Source organism: Diadema antillarum, unplaced genomic scaffold (genome assembly GCF_040938485.1).
Source record: "Diadema antillarum isolate AM-2024a unplaced genomic scaffold, OU_Dant_1.0 scf00000128, whole genome shotgun sequence".
Taxonomy (NCBI): domain Eukaryota; kingdom Metazoa; phylum Echinodermata; class Echinoidea; order Diadematoida; family Diadematidae; genus Diadema; species Diadema antillarum.
Window position 1 is genome coordinate 886633 of NW_027271017.1, and position 20491 is coordinate 907123.

At 40.8% G+C, this 20491-nt stretch overlaps 1 pseudogene; it reads left to right on the forward strand.

The window, feature by feature from the left end:
* LOC139720462 (transcription factor AP-2-alpha-like) overlaps positions 1–20491 on the forward strand; it is a 141688-nt pseudogene that overhangs the window by 50332 nt on the left and 70865 nt on the right.

Below are 20491 nucleotides of genomic sequence, written 5' to 3' on the forward strand. Positions count from 1 at the left end.
TGGGGGAGGAAGAGTTTGGGGAGGGGCAGAGAAAGAGGAGAGAGAGAAAAAAAAAAGATGGGAGAGAGAGAGGGTGGTTAGGGTGATGGGATGCTTGAATCTGGAGCAAAATGGCATCGGAGATGAGGGAAAAACAGGACCCCGGAAGTGGAACGGAGTTTGCGTTCAGGATCTTTTGTTGATCCAAAGTCTCCACAAGTCGGTCGCATCTGTTCACGACAGTCAAAACGTCTCTGGCTATGAAAGCAAGACTTACATCTCAGGCATGTTTGATGCGCTCTCCCCTCACCCTCTCCCGACCCGGGATATTAGGGCCGTCTTGGTGGCACTGGCAGCACCGTCAACTTTCTGATTACCCCAATTTCGGAGAGGTTATTCGAGGTCGAAAACCCTCTTCTTTTAACAGTTTACTTCGGATACTTTTCGATCAGTAAGTTTTGGTGTCTCTTGATTCGGTGCCGTTCAGACATACGCCACATCTTGGAAAATCCAAATATCAATGAGGGACATCGTTTACACAGCCCCCAAACAAACCGACTTTGTACATTCTAATTCTTCAAAATGTGTAGCAATACGTCATTCTACTCAAATTAGTCCTTCTTCAGTGTTCTTGTGTCGAGTTGTTTTTATTGCAACTGATTGACATAATGGCCCTTCACTGGCGTAAATAAGTCGCAATACGTTATTTGTCGCACCGAATATTGACGAATTTCAGACTGTGAGACGGTTACCAATCATTCACAGAATTGTATTTGTCGAATTCTTCATAGAATTAGTAATCATTTGTCGAATTTGTTCATTATCTGACCTTGCAACACAGGTTTCCATTCTTCTTTTTGTTTTGAAGCATTTCGTTCAATGCTGAATCGCATAAATCATATCTGGCTTTTTAAGACTAAACAATTTTTCACTCGTACAAAAATGTACATACAAGCAGCTATTGGTAAATACATTTGAAGGGGAATGTCACTCAAGTTTACTGCGTTTTATAGATGATTATCATAATGAACCTGTATATGTTCTACACTCACTTCTTTAAAATTGGTTGCTACAATTATGAATGATATTGACTCCTTTTCATTGAAGAGGGTGAGTCCAGATGTTCACATGTTAAGCTGCTGTTGGACGTTCAGTGCTGACCTCACAACACACTTTTCATTTGGCAGAAGACCACAGAAATACGAGCCCTTCTGGATATATACGGTTACCGTATTACTCGCCGATTGTAGATTGTCTAAAGAGAAGGCATGAACCCATAATGTACTATGTGACCATCACCTTCAATAAAGTTAGGCAATAATTAACTTACGACAAGCATTATGAAGGGGGAATTTCCATTCTTTTATTCGATTTAGACACCATGATGTCTGTATGTTCGAAGTCACGAACTTTCACGACAAACACGAGTGTAAAACTGAGAGCATGTGTTCGGGTTTTTGCTTTTTTCCCCACATACTAGACTCGGCAAGTTTGTGGCGAGATCCACGTTTCACCACCGAGGGTCAATTAACTGTTCTGGTTAACAAATATTATGTACAGGATTCTTATTTCCAACGAATTTCGTACGATATTGAAATAAACTTTCAGTGTAATATAACAGTTGCATTTGGGAATGAATGCAAACATCAGATGGGTGGTTGGAAATCGAAGTATTTCGAAGAAAACAAAACCTCTGTTTACGTAGAATTGGTCATTGACCAGTTACCTTACAAACTCTTGTTATCTTATTTATGTACAGTGACACAGATGTGCTAGTAGATTTTTCATCTATATAGGGTGCCAATTTCTGAATGAGACTTTTTGACAAAATAGTCATATTTTGTTCTCCTTGAAAATACACGAAAGGATAAAGGATAGACACTGTTGATATCTAAATCAACAGCTTTACAGATCTTATGCGTATGATCTATCATTATGTAGATCTAAATGGTATCAAGATACAGAGAAGAAGGTTGAAAACACGAAAGGCATTAAACAGAGCTGAATGTTAATACCAAAATGATAATACAAGTGTAACTATCTTCTAACATGATATAAACGACATAATTGATTAGATACGAAGCACAGGTAGACATAGTATAGATAGATAGATAGATAGATAGATAGACAGACAGATAGATAGATAGATAGATAGATAGATAGATAGATAGATAGACAGATAGATAGGTAAGTAGATATACAGATACATGGATAGATAGGTAGATAGATAGACAGACAGATAGATAGATAGACAGACAGATAGATAGGTAAGTAGATATATAGATACATGGATAGATAGGTAGATAGATAGACAGACAGATAAATAGATAAATAGATTGATAGATGGATAGATAGATAGATAGATAGATAGATAGATAGATAGATAGATGGATGGATAGATGCGCACCTATATAGATACACAAATGAAAAAGTGTTACACTTTGTTTATATATATATATATATATATATTGCCACTTCCTTTGCCTGGCGTTCTCTGTGTCTTATTGAGATTTGAGGAGATGTTATTTAAGGCTTAATGGATGGTGGTGTCAGCTCTGTCAATCACTGAGTCCACCTAATCACGCAGCCATGTTTCGCGCGACTTCGTGCACGGGTCATCAGAAAAATGGCCCACTCCTCGACTCGTCGACGCCATCATCCTTTCATCATCATCTCCACTTCGCCGTTATTCGTTCTCTTACCCGTCTTTCTGTCTCCTTACGCTCATTCCCACGTCCTCCTCCTCCTCCTCCTCCACGATATTCTGTTTTATTCTATCGTTTTTGTCGCATAATGTGGTCCACGCGTATATTTCTAATAGAACATCGCAATTGCAGAGAGACGCAGAGCTCGGGACATTTTTGCTCTCCCCTAAATTTCTCTCTTTAACCTATTTTTTTTTTCTTTCCACGCCACTCCCATCACAAATACAGTCCTGTATTTTTATATCTTATATTGCGATCGAAAGAACAAAAAAAAATAAGGAAACAGACAGATTGTTTGACACCGATCTCTCCTTTTTGGATGACTAATACCTCTTGAAACAACTGGTCACATGACAATAGTAAGAGAGCTGAGAAAAGTTCCTAATCATTTCAGTTTTATTTTAAAAAAATGTTTTGCAAAAGACAGAGCAATCATGATTTTTCTAGCTCACAATTCAAATCGTGTTTTCCTCAATTCACTGCTTGCCTTTATCATGGATCTCAAATTAATACAAAAATGGAAAGAAGGGATTGGAGAAATCATGAAAGAAAGAGGCAAGGAATATTTAGTGAACGAAAAAGGATCAGACAAAGGTTGAGACAAAATTGTAGCGATATAAAACACATAATGTTCCAAAAATATTACCGAAGGAAAGATAATACGTCCAAACTCCGTTGGACTTTGATGCTATTCTTGTCGTTTTACTCTTCAAAAGCAAACGAAGACGTCAGATTCGTTCGTTACACTCTAAACTCGCAGTGGTGGAATACGACTCGATCAGGCTTCAGTGTTAATGGTGGCTGTTTCCTGCAAGGTGTACCTCTGAAAACGTCTCAAGAGAGAGTGAGGGAAAAAGAAGAAATAAGTCAATCGGTGCAGTCTTGGGATATTGCGTCCTGACAGTTTGTTCTGGCACCCTCTCACTATGACGTCACCAACATCTCCGAAGAGTTCCGAGGCTGCGCGATGACAGAAAACTATCTCTCTAGGCAATACGTAGGCAAGCGTGTGTCGTTCTGCATGACGGCGTACAAGTCTGGTGACCCTTGACCGGAGACTGACTGCCAGATGAATCCCGAGGTCATCCTCGTTCGCTACAATAAAAAAAGCTGGAAATAAAAGAATCATCTTTGATCATTTTGACGTTCGTATAAAAAAGACAATAAATACAAAATATCTAACGTCTGTGTCAAAATTGTTGAAAGTTTAACCATCTATTTGTACAGATGGTTTAAGTTATGAACATTTGTTTCTAATATTCTTACGAAGAAAATACCGACTTCACTGACACCAGTATAGATCTGCCTGCTTTGGTACGGTGTAAGCGTTCATATTCATTCCATTATACTTCTCGTCCTGCAAAATCACAGATGCCGTCAAATTATATGAGAAGATGTAACAGGTACTTAACTCACCTTAATCTATATCTGTGCAGAGTTCTCGTGGATTTCACTTCTTTAAATAGCGTAATACCATGGCTTGTTAGCTTTTATTAATTTCTCCTCGTGGTTATCTTTTTATATAAATGCATAATAAAGCCAAATGTTTGGCTTTAATATGTATGAAATAAAAGAGAGAGTGAGAAACGATATCTCTGCATTATACTTGACGATTCTGCGGCAAAGCGTGTCATGTTTGGTCGGGGGACAGAAGACAGTGAACAGTGGGAAATTGATCCGCTATGATGCATGATGGCGTGCATAATTCTGAGCATCATCTTATAGACGTCAATGTTATTGTTTCTTTAAATTAATTCTCAAACTGTTTAATGTTTCTCAAGCATGCGTGGAGGAGAGGCAAGGAGATTTCTCTCACCTCGTTTGTTAATTACTTGTCCCACGGGATGATGAAGGGGTAAAAATGCTTCAGTGCTCGACAAGTATCACTAATATTTCCATATCATTACTAGAACAAAGCAGACTCCCGCTCCAGCCATTCATTTTGTTTCCAGCCACCGCGGGGATTACAAACGCTGGGTTCACGTCCATGCCGTCTGCAAACGTGTTGCAGACACCAACACTGTGACCGACCAGTCACGATGTCCCCTTGTAGTATTGGGGGTACCTGCCTTCAAACAAAAACAAAAACAAAACAAAACAAGACAAATCAAATAAGGAAAGACAAAGATAAAAAGGAAGAGAAGAAAGATAAGAATTAAAAAGGAATACAAAGAGACTGACAAACTGCCAAAAAGGAAGGAAAACAAAAATAGAAAGAAAGGATGAAAGGACGACCAAACAAAGTATAGAGATAGACACACAGACATAAAGACAAAGAAGAAGATGAATACGAGGTACCTGTCTCCATGGAAACGTGTTACTTGAAATCTGAACACACAAGTATGCCTGGCGAACTGACACTTTATTGTGTGATTTTCTCTTTAATGATTTTATTATATTTCAAACGTTGCAAGACCTGAAAGGTAAAAGCTAAAATTCGTGGTTCCTTTAACCAGATTATCAAGGCGTACGTCTTTATGAAGCCGGATCCCGTTATATATTTATCTAGCCCTTGACTGAAACATATTCTAATGCCTCCTCCTGTTAACCTCTTCATCACTGCATTTCTCCTGCCTGTGTCTATCGTCATTTTATCGATCATTCCTCCTTCGTTGTATCCTGATATCTTACCTCACTCTCTCAATGTCCCAATGAATTCTCATGTCGTGTTGTCGTCATGGTGCATGTGTTTCCCCTTCACCCCCCCCCCTCCACTTTACTCACACTCCCCCTCCCGTTTTACTCTCTTCCTCCCTTGCATTGTTCGATTCTGTCCATTACTACATTATCTATATGTTTCGTCATCCATCTCACTATTTCTCATCTTTTTTTTGTCATGTTTTCATCTCTCCCCCTCTCCCTCCTTCCATCTCCATCTCTTTCCCTCTCTTTCGTTATCTCTTTCTCTTTCTCTCCATCTGTCTGTCTCCTCCATTCGCTGCCTTTGACAGTAAGCAGCTAGGGCACTCCCTGCATATAATCAATCATCATTGTTAGTCTGTTGTCGGAACGAAAACTCGCAGCCCAATATGAATCCCATTGAATCAGTAATGAACACATCATAAGGGGTTGTATCGGTGTAATTTGAAAATGCCCGGGTGCCCTTTTTAGGCTAGATTGCGGACGATCGCTTTCGTAATTTTGCGCGCGCTACACCAGTTTCTCCTCCTCCTTCCCCTCCTCCTCCTCATCTTCCTTCTCCTCCTCCTCCTGCTCCTTCATCTTCACCTACCTCCGCTATGCCGGTTTGAGGTTGTATCTGACTTGCAGATACCATATCACTTCCATCGATGATACCTACTACTTCTTTTTTTCCCTCATATTTTTGCTTTACCCAGGGATCATCGAAATCAGCATTTTAAAGGGCATCTGAGATGTGTTCACTTTTGCCCGACATCCTTTAAATTTGATAAGAGAAAAATTGTAGAAGGAATTCTCCCACTGTGGGATGAAGGGTCGGATAACGTCAAGAATGGATGAGCAAGTATCATTATCTAATGGCTCTTATGCATATGCGACCTAAAAATCACGCGTTCAATATGCGAAATATGAAAACTAACGAGTCTAGACCTGCAAGGAAGGCCGTGTAGAAAGAGGAGACAAGTGAATAATATTCACTGAGTGTTCGCCAAGCAGAAATTTATCGCAAAGGAGCAAGCAGCACATGGCCCACCTTTAAAAAGCAATGTCACTGTGTATCATTGTAACAGTTTGCCATGCAATTTCGATTGAACTATATAGTGTATATCTAGTTTACATTAGGTCCGTTACACCGATAGAACCAAGGTTTCTTTTCTTCTTTCAATTGAACAATATTTGATTTACTGTTAGAATTAGAGTAAAATAACTCGATTTTCTTGTATAGAGACGCTTTTTAAGCCAAAGCCGTCACGTACTTCCCTGCTCTTTTAACGGGGCTTCTATTTCCTGCATAAAACACAAGGAAAAGAGAAAGGAAAAAAAAAGACACATATGGGAGACCGAATGGTGAACAAATTGGTTGTGGCATCTTGCAGATATTCGCGATATCATAACGGGTTTAGAAGATACAGGGAGGAAGGAGGTAAGAGAGTGGGGAAACACGAAGAGGGAAGAAAAAACACACACACACAAGAGTGAAAGCTTTCTATTATCTGCGTGGAAATCTTGATGAATGGGTGGCATACGCCTCCGCCAAACAATATCTTGCATCTTCCTCATGAGATGATTTAATCTACTCGTGGAGAACAAGGAAGGTGGGGAGAGAAAGAGACCCCCGGAGAAGCTTCAGATTGTCTGGTGGCGGAGAGAGATGCGCTGGTATCGGAAAACGGGTGGGCTTTCAGCTTCCATGCGATGATTTTCGTCCCCTAATCAGCGCCCCTTCATATTTGATAAGCGTCGCGATGCCTTCCTCATATTCCTGTGCTCATAAAGCGAGTGCGATGGCTCACCGTGAACTTGGGACTTTGATTTTTCGCCAGTTATACGTATTGGCATCTTCGCATCGACAAAATGTAATGCTGCACCGCCCGAGGGGCTGGAACGTCGTCAAAAAATACTAGTTTTCTCTTTTCCTTTTTTGTAAGTGTGTTATTATTGTTATCTCAGCATTGTCAGAAGGGGTTGGGAAAGGAAGCTGTAGAGAATGCACAATGTTATTGATCAAACTGTTGCCAATATTCCCTCCATATACATTTTTTTTTTAGTTCTCTACATATTTTACTGATTTAGTCGGTGGTACCCTCCTGCACTCACCGTTCTGGGGAGGATGTATCTCTTCTGTTCAAGAAAAAACCTAATAGGGAATATGCAGTATTCTCGTCTTTCACGGTTATGATACAAACCCCAGCTTCCACTATGTGTTACAAAAAAAATTGTTTGTCATGTTTGTTAGTAAGCATACTTCTATCGATATGCCGTGTCCCAATTCATGACTCATGCATATTGGAGCGACTTCTCCTCCTCCTCCTCCTCTTCTTTTTTATTCTTCTTTTCTCTCTGTCTCTTTACCTTAATTCTTTTCCTTCTTCTTCTTCTTCTTCTTCTTCTTCTTCTTCCTCTTCTTCCTCCTCCTCCTCCTCTTCACTTTTTTTGTCATCACTTTTTCTTCTTGTACATTGCAGGGAAGAAAAGTGACCTCCAGTTCTTTACTCATATTTTCATCAGCAGCAAATCGCTTTTGAGTGATTAAGGTGTCGCAGCTCATGATTAGCCGTCGAATCTTTGAGAAATATCATCGTGATTACCGCACGATTGCTTTTATTCAGGGGATCTGAATCGTAGTGTTTGTGCTGTCACTATAGTTGTAGCAATATCAAAGTTTTGCAGAGACGATAAAGAATCCTTTTATTGCATGTCTCATGAAAACTGCTTGTTACGACACACCTCTCCTGTTTTTCGTATTTTCATGAACTAAAAAATTAAGGTTTCAACACTTAAGTTGATCTATGTATCTAAAAAAAAGGTAATGTCCATAATTCAATCCTAGTTGGCCTTACGTGTCTTGAAGAAGTGATAGACATGTATTTGATGTACACATTTCACTTCCTTTTTTTTTCAGTGACTCGTCATTGATTTGGTCCTGGTGAAATTTAAGTTTTGCAGTTTTGATTGCTGTGAGGTATATTTTGCACATCACACTGAAATAAATGGGTGTCGAAAAAAAGGAAACCAATGAAATGTACAAACGTGCACGTAAAATACAACCTGGATATTCAACTCATACGCTGATAGTCTCGAATTCGACTGAGTAGATCAGAGGAGAGCTTAAACAATCAAATCAATTACAAATCGTTCCTTTAAATGGAGAACAATATGTGATTATCAGACAAAAACAAAGCAAAACACAAAATGAAAATACCCCGACGCCCCCAGTCGCTCCCCCTGTTACAACAAAGGGATGAATGACGTTTAGCAGGGGAAAAAATCGTGTTGGTGCTCAAAGAATTTCTGTCCATTCTCTGCTACAGTCGTGTTAAAATTCGTCTGGCTCGAAAAAGATATGTTTCTCTTTACACTACCATAGTAATTGTCCAACTCAAAACTTGTTGCTCCGTTCAGACCTGCCACAAACGGGTTGTGCGTGCGCACTACGCGCTGACTTTGTAGACAAGTGGTACAAGTAGTTGAGAATGTAACTGTTGCTCCTCTGTCGTCTGTAGAGTGTTGGAGTCTAACCAAGGAGGTACTAGGCGAGCTCGGCTTGTACCTCCTTGGTCTAACGAGCGAGAGAGCTGCTTATTAACGTTGGTGAGTGAAGGTTTGTTTATGCTTGAACTCGGTGTGCTAAAAGGTTACAGATAAACATCTCCGATATCTGAACTATGGAATCATATTTTGGAATTTGTAAACCAGTGGGTTAATGACACCGAAGGGCAACTTGTTCCACCTCCTGCGTTCTTTTTTTTTTTTGAAACACAGCGGATTTCGGATAGTTGAGTGTAATGAAATTTGAATGCCCAATCGCACACTCAGATATTCGTTGCTGTCAATATTGTTGTGCTTTTGATTCAGGGAGCTAAATATGAAATTGTGATTACGAAAACAAATCACTTCGAACACGTTGGACGACTTTTGTAACTTTTTGTATTTGTGTGTGTATGTGTATGAGTTGATTCTCTTAATTTAGTTTCCCATGAAACACTGCCTTTACTGGTTGTGTTCCATCACAACATCGATGAATCCATGTAAAGTTTGAGAGACGGAAATGCTTAACGTGAAACAAAATTGGTCTGTTTGTCAGCGCCAGTTGGTACGGAAGCAGAATGAGATCAACTAAATTAGCCACCTTGTCTACAATTTTAATTACCGTAGCCTAAAATAGGCACAACACAAAATGATGATATCCACAGCGGCTTATTTGTGGCCAGTTTGCTTAAAATGATAGAATGTATGGAACTTACCAAGCAAACGGGGGGTCATCGTCAAATATTCAAGAAAAGCTGCTCTTGCTTTTTCGGGCGCAGAAATCGGGATTGACGGACGATTAGGCAGACGGGCGCAGGCCCGTGAGGATGAATCGCGCGGAAATCCCGCTTTAATGTTCGCGCCACAACGGAGCAGGACAAAACCACCTGCAAACGATCAAGGGGTACAATGGCGTTACTTTGCGTCGGGAATCTGGTGTCATCTGCTTGGAGATGACCCGGTACGTCCCAGCGGTACTAAGACTTGCTTTCATTCCACATAAACTCTTTCTCTTCTACAAATCTACCGATGAATGGAGTCATGATCTATTTACGACGGCTAACGGCCGCGAGAGGATATCTGCCATTCCCGCATCTACCTTTGTCACAAAACAAGTTGATAGTAATTGGACGAGCGAAAATTGCACGTAATAGACCCCTTTTCCTGTTGTCTTTCAGAGTGAAACGACGCTGGAATCGCCTTATTTACCAGGCAGGACAAATCTAATCAAGTCACATCTCTTCTGAAAGAGGAGGGGCATAAAAGAAAGTTAATTGTGATTTTTTTTGGGTGGGACGTCAGACACAATCGCGACGGTCAAAATGATTGTCCAGTGTCGCTGATTATTATTTTCTTTCAATGATTCGGCTGCTGCAACACTACTTGCAACATCGATCGTTTATCTATGAACAATCTTGTTCATTTTCTGTCCATCTATACTTGTTCACTGGAGGACGGACACTAGACACTAGACTCGGACACAAGAGTGCGTCCTATCCTTTGATGCCTTCAAAAGATACGAGTTCGAATACTCTTCTAATCAAACAGGCGTAAAACCTGTACAAGTTCGATACTTATCGTTACATGCCAAAATAGAGTTGTTCTGACTTAGAGAATTGGTATTGTATGAAATTCATCAAAGTATTGGACATTATTTAAATGTCAAACATATGACAATCGCTCTTCGACTCCTCCCTCTTCCCCATTACGTTAAAATTCAAGATATGATAGGAAAGCTTAGAGATAAGTCCAGACGATGATTTACTGATGAATGATGTCATTGTGTCCAAGGCCTCCGAGACAAAAACCTCGCAGACTGCTGGAGGGTTTTTCGTGCGGTCACCAAATCTAAGCAGACGAATGTCGTGTGCTGGCAAGATATTTGTTCATTACTCCCAACTGATAGTCATTACATGTTGCAACGACAATAAACGGAACTAAAGCTGCCCATGATATAGTGACAGTGATAATGATAGCGATTGTGATACAACGTACTTAAACGCTTGACGGTATAGAGTTGTCCTTTTCTGCAGTCTGTTCACATGGGTCTTGCAGTGAACAATACAATCTGAGAGATATTTGTTGGTAATACTTCTCGTTCAGTGATGAGGCGATGTACAATGTCACAGCCACACACAACCAACCACTCCTTCAAGGCAGCCTACTCACGCATTGAGAGCGAGAGGGAGAGATTAAGAAAAAAAAAAGAAAAGAGAGAGAGAATGACTTGAGAAACTGGAGAATGTTAAGAAAGTGGGAAGAGAGAGAAAAAACTGCTTCTTGATCTCCAAGATGGAGGAAAACAAGAGACAAGGAACGTAAATACTGAGAAGCCTTCGATCATAGAGGAATGCTGGAAATGCGGTGTCGTTGAACGCCAGTATGTCGTCACCCGGACGCTAAGCTCTCCGGATCGCTATCGCGATGGGATGGTCGGAATACCGAACTCTACCTCCGATCGCTAGTGTAACGCCATGACGCCCGGCTCATTTTTAGAGTGGATGCAAATGCCAAACTTACTAGTATTCTCGAAATTAAGAAGAGATATATGTTATTTTTGGTCTTCAATCCAACTTTTGCAGCCTTCTTTCCACATCATGTAAAGCACACAAATTGGCGTCAAAAGAGGATCGTAAGAAATTGTATTACTTCGTTAACATTCCATGTAAAATATTCAAATATCGTCATTATGTCGTTGAGCTACAAAAGATGAAAAATAAAGACGACCTTGAAGGAGACTACCACCAAAGGAATATCTGCGGTATGAAAGTGGCAACGACAGTCAGACAGCGTCTACCAAGCAAGCAAGCAACGTTTAGACAAACCTGAGTGAAAAGGTCAACGACCCTTTGTCAGAAGGGTCAATTGAGGTCATTTCTGAAATTTTCTATCAGTCCAAGATAACGGAAAACAAATCTTGTTCCCTGTAGTGATCTTGATTTAATATCAATACTACCCATTTCATCATTTATCCATGTCGTCACAATGCCGGCATATACCCCATCTTATGCTGTCCATACCTTAAATTTCAAAATCAAGCTTTGAAGTACTGATGTAGAAATCTCCGTGGCATATTCGCGTTAGTCTTGGTAACTCTAATACTTATTACGGATATGTTTGGGCATCTTTTGTGCATTGTTTTTATCTTTACGCGGGCTCCATTCGAGAAAAGGATATAAGCAAACTTTCAAGGAAAAGGCTTGGCTATCAAAGAGTGTCCAATGCCTGGCGAAAGTGTCGACGGTGACAGAATTGGGCGTTTCCTGTCATGTTCGCAGAGGACGGAGTGCTTTGTTATGAAGCAATAAGTTTCATATCAACAGTCAGGGAAGGTAAACGAAATCTTGATTCGCCTTATTCATGACGTCATTATTTAATGTTTATAGAGATCCAACAATGTCAAAAATAATTCATCTTTTCCGCTGTGCACGGGAAGATTAGTGAAAATGAACCAGTTTGAATAATTCGCTACTCCATAGGCTTATAATAATGGATAGTTTTACTCGTGAAGGTTTTAATGTCCCTCCATCTTTTTGCGCGGGAATTTCCATCGTACATTCTCCGGGTACTTTAAAAACTATTAAGAGGCACGCATGGCAATACCTGTTCTTGAGGATTGCAGTCATTATGGCAGCCAAAGGGACAAATTCAGTTTTCAGTAGCTCTTCCTACCATGGCATGCGGAGGGAACTTACAGCCCTGTCATACCAGCAAGAGAACAAGCTGGGTCATTTCAACAAATTGTGGGCAACGTTTGAATCATGTCCGAAATGTCCCAACCACTGGCATTAATTAGGCATCTCCGTCAACAGCTTCGCCGCAGTCCGGCGCGTAACGATCCGTGTTGGTCAGAAACCTGTAATGAGATTCGAAGTCGGGTTCCTAACCTGGTTAGGGCGAAGTATGGGTGGAGATGGGTGGTTTCCTACTCGAGTTAGGAGCCAGACACCTCCTCGCTAATCGCTCCTGATTGGACATCTGTCGGCAGAGTGATGAGCTGACTCAATTTACGGATGATTTAGATGATAAGATCCGCTTGATGAAGACGATGATGAATTTCATTTCACTTTCATTGCTATGGATTTAGACACTGACATGGTCGTCTTCTTCTTTGCTCAGTTGGCGGAAACTTGTCGGGGATGTTTTGTGGGCTAGGTGGTTGTCATGGTATGAAGCTCATTGTAATTACCATTAACCACTAATGAAGGGTGACGGGGCAGATGGTGAGTTAGGAATTGATCTAATTTTACCAACTTAGGCGCCCCACTCTCATTCCTCGTCCGTTCCTCTCTCTCCCTCTCTCTCTTCTTTTCTTTTTTTGGTTGTTATCATTTCTTCATTCGTCGATAATGATATAAACTCCACCATGACAGTAGTTGTGTGTGTGTGCCTGTTTGTTTTTGGTGGGTGTGTGTGTGTGTTTTGTTCCCTTCCCAGCTCTTATTTAACAGGTAGGCCTAATTCAAGCGAAAAATAATGATAATGCGCAGCGATCCGCTCTTATTCTTATAATAGTTGTGGTCTTGAGTTGAAAGCATATCCGTGATGTGTTATACGATCTGCACTTTTTCCACCCTCTTCTTGCATCGCTATTGCTCATAATGACTTACGAACGTTGAATCATCCCACTAAATCCACATAAACACTTTCTGCTGTATAACATTCTACGATCATTGTCAATTGTTCATAATTTAGCAATCTACGTAGCGTACGGAACAGCCAGTATCTTTCTTCTGTGATGCCTAAATCTGTACTTACGCATCTGTCTGTCTGAAATGTATTGCCTGACCTGTTTTTTAATAGTTTTAATGACACTTCATAAAAAAACCTGGGGTCGCATTTTCAAGTATTTATCCATCCGCGATTCCGTGCCTCGTCTCTTTCTCAGCCATGACGCCCGTCATCATCGGCTCCGTCTTCCGGTGTTTTCACCTCAAGACGCCGGTCCTGTCCCGACGATGTCAAGTTTTCGATTCATTCACCCATGTTCCCGCGCGCGGAAGGTGCAGAAGGGGAGAAAACCCGATTAGCCCTGACTGACAACGTCGCTTGTTACTTAATAATCCCGCAGACAAGCCAAGGCATCAGCACGATCCAGTTAGAAAGCTCCGCAGCGGTCCCCGCGAACTCCTGGACGCGGACGTTGGCCCAATTATCGTCCCAGTTGTTGTGTTTTTCCTCTTCTTCTTCCTCTTCTTCTTCTTCGTCCCGCTGGACACAGTCACAAGCCATTTTAGCATTGCCGAGTTCTGCGGTACAACCCGGAACGTGTAGTGGAAGCCTTTTCTCAATATCGGAAGGTGCGACAAATGCTTACGAGCAGAAGCACGCGGAAAGAAGAAAAATGTGAAAAGAATTCAGTCAAGTATTATCCTTAAGTAGTATCAGGTCTTCTTGTTCATTTCTTTTACGCAGTATTCGATGTCAAGCTATGAATCTATATAAAAAAAACATTTTCTTAAAAGCGTATTATAAAAGTATGTTTACTCGACGATAAAATATCCTTACGTATCAATGTTATAATGTATTTGAAAGATTTATGTCATGTTTAGGGCTCATCGCGGTCATAATGGGACTAGCACTTCAAACAATACTTTAGAGAACGCTTGCCTTAAACGAAATAACATTAATGACTATGACTTACTATGTTTTTTATGCTTGTTTGTTTGTTTGCTTGTTTGTTTTTCCGAGAGTTCGTCAATTAGATTAAAGTAAATTAGATTAAATTAGAATAAAGTAGATTCAATACATTTCACATTATTCGAGTATATCAAGTGATTTTTCCATTACATGTATTTCGATATTATAAGATTATGTACGATAGTGACAAACAAAACCCCACACAAACACAAACATCATTTATATATCGCGGTAACATGACGTGTCAATGAGAAGGTTAATCAATGAGCAATACATGACTAGATAATGAATTATGATGGACAGATATGAAGTCAGCTCCCTGCCACTCACACCTTCAATATAGTAAGATGCGTCAAAATTCAGACCTGTTTGTTTACATAGGCGCCTTCGAGTTTCGTGCGAAGAGAACTGTCATGGCATTGACATCGTCAGCGCTTCTTGACGGTGATGCCTCTTAGCCTTACCACCAGGAACGTTGACGATGTTAATAATAAACACGTTTAGGGGATGACGAACGTGGTGATTTGCGGAGCTCTCCAAACAAATGACTTTCTAGGGACAGTGACCTTATCGCTTTCCTACGCTTGCTTCCCTCCGACATCCTCACCACACGCTGCTGCTAACGCCTCTACCGACTTGACTTTCAATGAGAAAGACTTTCTCATCTGCAGATGAACGATTCCTATTGAGATATTGTGTTAAAGGTCGGAGGAGGGAATCCCGTAGTGAATACAATGTTACGCGTCATGATGTGAACGGTACCCTTGACATAAGACGTGACGTCATGTCACGTGACCATCTCTCTATCAGTCATATGAATGTGTGCATGTCTTCATCTCGAGTATAATGAATATGATTTATGATAGGCAAAGACATTAATATTCTCTTATACACCATTGATTATACACCTATCGGGAATGAAGTTAGTCAATTAGTGTATGCAATGCAACCATTGGACTAATGGCATACGTAAAGCCGATTGAAACGTGCATTTTATTCTAAGAGGTTATGTTTCCTGTATTAATGCGTACCTGTCGAAGAAAGACGTACAGCTATGAATGTACACGTCTGAAACGCTAATATAATGATATGCATCTGCTCCTCAATCTCAAATGCTGCTTGAGCTTGACTACAAGCGACCTGTTCGGCATGGCATCCATGACATATATTGCAGGTTGGGCGAACCAACCATAGAATTCTGTTTGTGTCATCTATAGCTCCTATTTTCTGCATCACTAATGTCGATTGCCATCCTCTCCAATCATCTCAATTGAACACCTTTCTATTCCCATCGAGGTTAAATAGGAGCTTGCGGTTAACCGTGGTTAAGGTAACAAACGCGTGCAGTGTAGCTACGACAGAAATAGAGCATGACTACAGTTACATCCATAGGACTGTGTCAGGTGCTGTCTTTACTGTGTGTGTTTTCCCCCTTCATCTACCACACTTTGCACAGCTTTGGTTCACTCTCTTTCTTGTCGTTTCTGTGTCGTTGGCTCTTCTGTCTGAAACTATCGGTCAAATTTAAGAATCTACCACGGCCCCCAAGCAAACAAACAAAAACAAAGAAAACAGAGATTACGCTCACAAGCGATTGTATTTCTCCAGTTTATGACAATACAGCATTTGATTCAGATCATGATAGCTTTTCTTTCTGAAATATTTGTCTACGAAGCATTGCAAGAATCACCGTGCTAAAAGTGTTGCCTTCTGCGGAATATGGCTATAGACTGGCTATTGAAGATCTTAATAGCGTGGCTCACGCGAAAGTCCCTTTTTTACCACCTTGAACGTTTTCTAAATCACAGACATAATAATTATGCACGCACACATGATATGCACGTGTGTGGGTATTCCTTCTCTCGATCCTCCTTTTGGTTCTCTTCTTCAATGTCCGCTCTATCGCTTATATTTCCTCTCTCATTATTGACCACGTGCTGGCCTCTTACCGATCGACACTCCTCTACCCGACAGCTGAAAGCAACTCTGCCGCAGAGCGCCGCGCCTGCTCTGCGACCACCTCGTATCGATGACATCATACCGTGTATTCGTTACTTCGTGCGGAAAATCCCAGTAAATTAGCGCAGAAAACCGCAATACGCCTGAATCACATCACAGTCCCTTTGACGTATCCAGTAAAATTATCATCAGAATTCCAAACAAGGGCAGGATATCCTCCAAAGAACTCCAAAGACAATTACAACATGAATATTTTGTCCTGTTTGTTTACGGTGTATTGAAGTCATGTATTTCTTGCATGATCCCAAGTTAAAATTGTACAAATATATTAATCCACGTCAGGTCATGAATAATGTTATGACTAGACATACCTGCGCTTGTAGCTGCGTTCCTCTATATACCTCCTCCTCCTCCTCCTTCTCCTTCTCCTTCTTCTTCTTTTTCTTTTTCTTCTACTCCCTTCATCTTCTTCTCCTCCCCTTCTTCTTTTATTCTTTTTTTTCTCCCCTCCTTCTTTTTCTCCTTCTTCTTCTTCTCCTTAATCTTCTGTGATCCCTTCTTTGATGTTTCCTTTCTTTCTTCTTCGTTTCCGTTTCCTCCTCTCTTTCTTTTTCTTCTTTTATTCCATTTTTCATATTTTTCTTCTTTTCCTGTTTTACTGCTGCTCGTCCTCATATCATTCCTTTCATCTCCTACTGTTAGGATAAGTAAGGAAATGGCAGGGCTACAAAAACAACAACCAAAATGACGTCATAGAGGATAGAGAAAGATTAATCATGAGCAGGGATGATGAGAATGACAATAATATTCATAACCAATACAGCCGTTTTTGGGCACCAAGCGACATTCGCTTTCTACACGAACGAGAAGACACCGGCCACTCGCTGCAGAGTGGTCAGTGTCCGCAGAGATGGTCACTTTTCGAGATTTTCATTTTTCCATCGCGAGTATCAAATTCACATTAATCTGACTTGCAAATTTACAGCGATATGATATGCCGTGGCAGTGATACGACTTCCGCCTTGTTTCACCACAGTGCTACGGCGAACATGCGTAAATAGGTGTGGAGCGTGAGAGCCAGCCCGTCTACGCAAGATATGAACTTGCACGCGGCAAACGCTGAGATCTGACTTTTAATTCGTTGATGGGCTGTTAATGACTTTCTATGCGATACATTTTGGAGTACGGAAACAATGGTGCGTTAGATATGCGCGAACACGACCGACGAGAGATGCAAGCGGTATCTAATGTGTCGGACTAATAGGGGCTGGTAAAAACAGAATCATTTCTACGTCTTGCAAGTAAACAGGCGGGGGAAATTGTGACAATCTGAGTTTAGAAGCGATGTTTAATCTGGAAAAAGCTCTCATAATTGGGTACAATCTCTAAGCTTAATGTGTTGTCGAACAGTTATGTGTTGATGATTTAAAAGACAAACAAACAAACAAACAAACAAACAAACAAGCCATTTCGACTATCTGTAGAAGGCTATACTGAGTACCGCGTATTGTTTATTCTATGATGTTTTATGTAGGCGTGTTACCACGGTTACTAATCCAGTTGAGCTTACATTTGATCGATTCTAGTGGTACCCTTGTCTTCGTGCACCAACAAAGAGATAAAGGGGAAATACTTTCTAAAAGACGACTTGTTCTCATATATCCCCATATCCCCTGCGTCAATGTATCTTTCCGACACGTAAACACAAAACTTTGATTAATCAGATATTTCAGATTATCGAACAAGCAAAACGCAGGCGGTGTAATATTATAAACTCCGACTTTTCCATGGCCATTGCCAGAGAGTAATATGTCTCTTGATTATTTCAGACTTCACTCATATGCGAGTAAAATGAGACTTATAAACAAATCACATGCTGCTGAGATTTCTGCGACTGATTTTTTCCCCTTTCTTTCCTTCTCCCTCACTTTTTTTTTTCTTCTGGGAAACGGATGTAATGACGAGTCCCACGTATTAATTTCTGTGTTGGTTGTTGGTCATAATACTACGATGGGACGGACGCGCTAGCACAATAAGACGACGTGGAAAAGGAGAAGATGTAAAAAAAAAAAAGGAAGAAAAAATAAGAAAGATGCGCTGATCGAGGATTGTGTTTCAGAAAATTCACAGTCCGGCAGACATTTTGGCTGGCCTTAGTGCGATCCGAGTAGCGCAATGAATATTTTCTTTTTGCTTCCAAGCGTTGATTTATCTTTTGGACGCACGCTGATGTTCCTAAAAATCAATCACGCAATCGGGAGTGCCGTTGTGTGAGGATGAGAAATCGAAATGAATATTTCATCGTCGTAGAATGTTGGAAGTAAGAGCATCGTTGTTTTATTACGTCCACCGCCGATCGCTCAAACCTGACAGAGACGAAGATGAGTTTCTATCACAACAAAAGGCGAAGAAATCACAGAATTCGAAATCAGATGCTTCTTGGTAAGGTCTAATGGCTCGGCCTGGCATATTTTAATATGAAGGACACCGCATGTAGCCTCCATTGTGCTAAGGCTTTACCAAGCGAGTGAAAACGATGAGAGCAAAAAAGACAAATAAAGACATGAAAAATGCAATACAAAACTGTGGTATGTTGTATATAACAATATTACAAGATTGTCACAAGACTGCAGTGAACTCTATGACATAGGAATTCTGTGAAAGTAAAAACACACATTTCATAGATTACATGGTCTTTTATTCAAATTTATGGATCTTTGAGTCGAGTTGTTTTGTTTTTGCAACTGTTTGACTAATTGCCCCTCACCGACATAGATAAGCACCGACCATTCAATGTTTTATTAGTAGCCATGATCACAAAGAGAGAGAGAGAAAAAAATGTGTCCTCAATCGTCAAGCACACTGTTACGTCACTGACTGGTCCCAAAAGCTTTATAAGAATGTAGTTTAGGTATGTCTCTGTGTGTATGTTACGTCACTAACAATGTAAGGAACTTAGACCAAAAAAAAAAAAAAATGTCGAAGAAAGATTTTCCTAATCAAATGAGCAAAGAGCCATATATCGAGCTTTTATCCTCCATTCTTGATCAAGAGAAACAGAAAAGTTTACAGAGGTCATTTTACTGATCAGGTGCCATCTGTGCTTAGTGTTTAACTCCCTGGGTCGTTAGCTGCATGTGTACAGTCAGCTCGCAAATTTCACCGTTTTGATGATGCTACAATTGCACGTTGCTGTGTAAAACCTTGTACTAAGGGACTCGAAATGAGACTACTTTGCGGGGAGATGCTCAGACTGTCATTGTTTATTAGTGTATTGCTGGGAAGGGTTTTCCAGTTGGCTCTAGGCAAGTTTTGCCGACTCGGACCTCGGCAAAGACGACACGCCGTATATAGGCCGATTCAATATCGCGTATCGGGGTAAAACGAGCGGTCACGTGAATAGCGCCATTTTTAAATGGGAGCGTCATTCTGCGGTATCTCCCATCTGTCCCGCGGTGTCTGCTTGATGCACGCACGGAGCTGAACTATGGTTATTAGATTCACCCACGAAACGAGCGAGTGAGCTAGGGTAACACACGGTTGTCGAGAAATGCGAAATTAAACCACAATACAAAAAAGACCGTGAAAAGAAAAAGGAACAGCTTCTGGAAAGAAGAGAGGAAGATCTAAATTTATTGTGGTCGATCAGGAGTGACGAAACTGCCTACTTGTCGTCCAGAAATCAAGCTTTCTCGAGAAGCAAACCTACACTGAAGAAGAGATAAAAAGATGAGAGATGAAAAGATAACGTTGGGTTTTTACTCTGGAGTCTTTCTTCGCGTTAACTGTCGTCATCTGTTGTTCATTACAGACGCCAAAATAATGTGAAACCCCACGTTTGTCTATGATTAACAATTGTACTGAAGTCATGGGATTTCCTGATTGTTATTGTTGAAGGTTTTTCTTTCTGCCTCTGTTGTGCCTTCCCTTATCCCGAAAACCGTCAAAATTTGGCCGTGAGGTCGACACTTCTCTCCAGCGCAGTACGTTGGCAATCCCACCTCGCCGGCCATGCAGTGAGCGGCCATTGAGGGATTTAC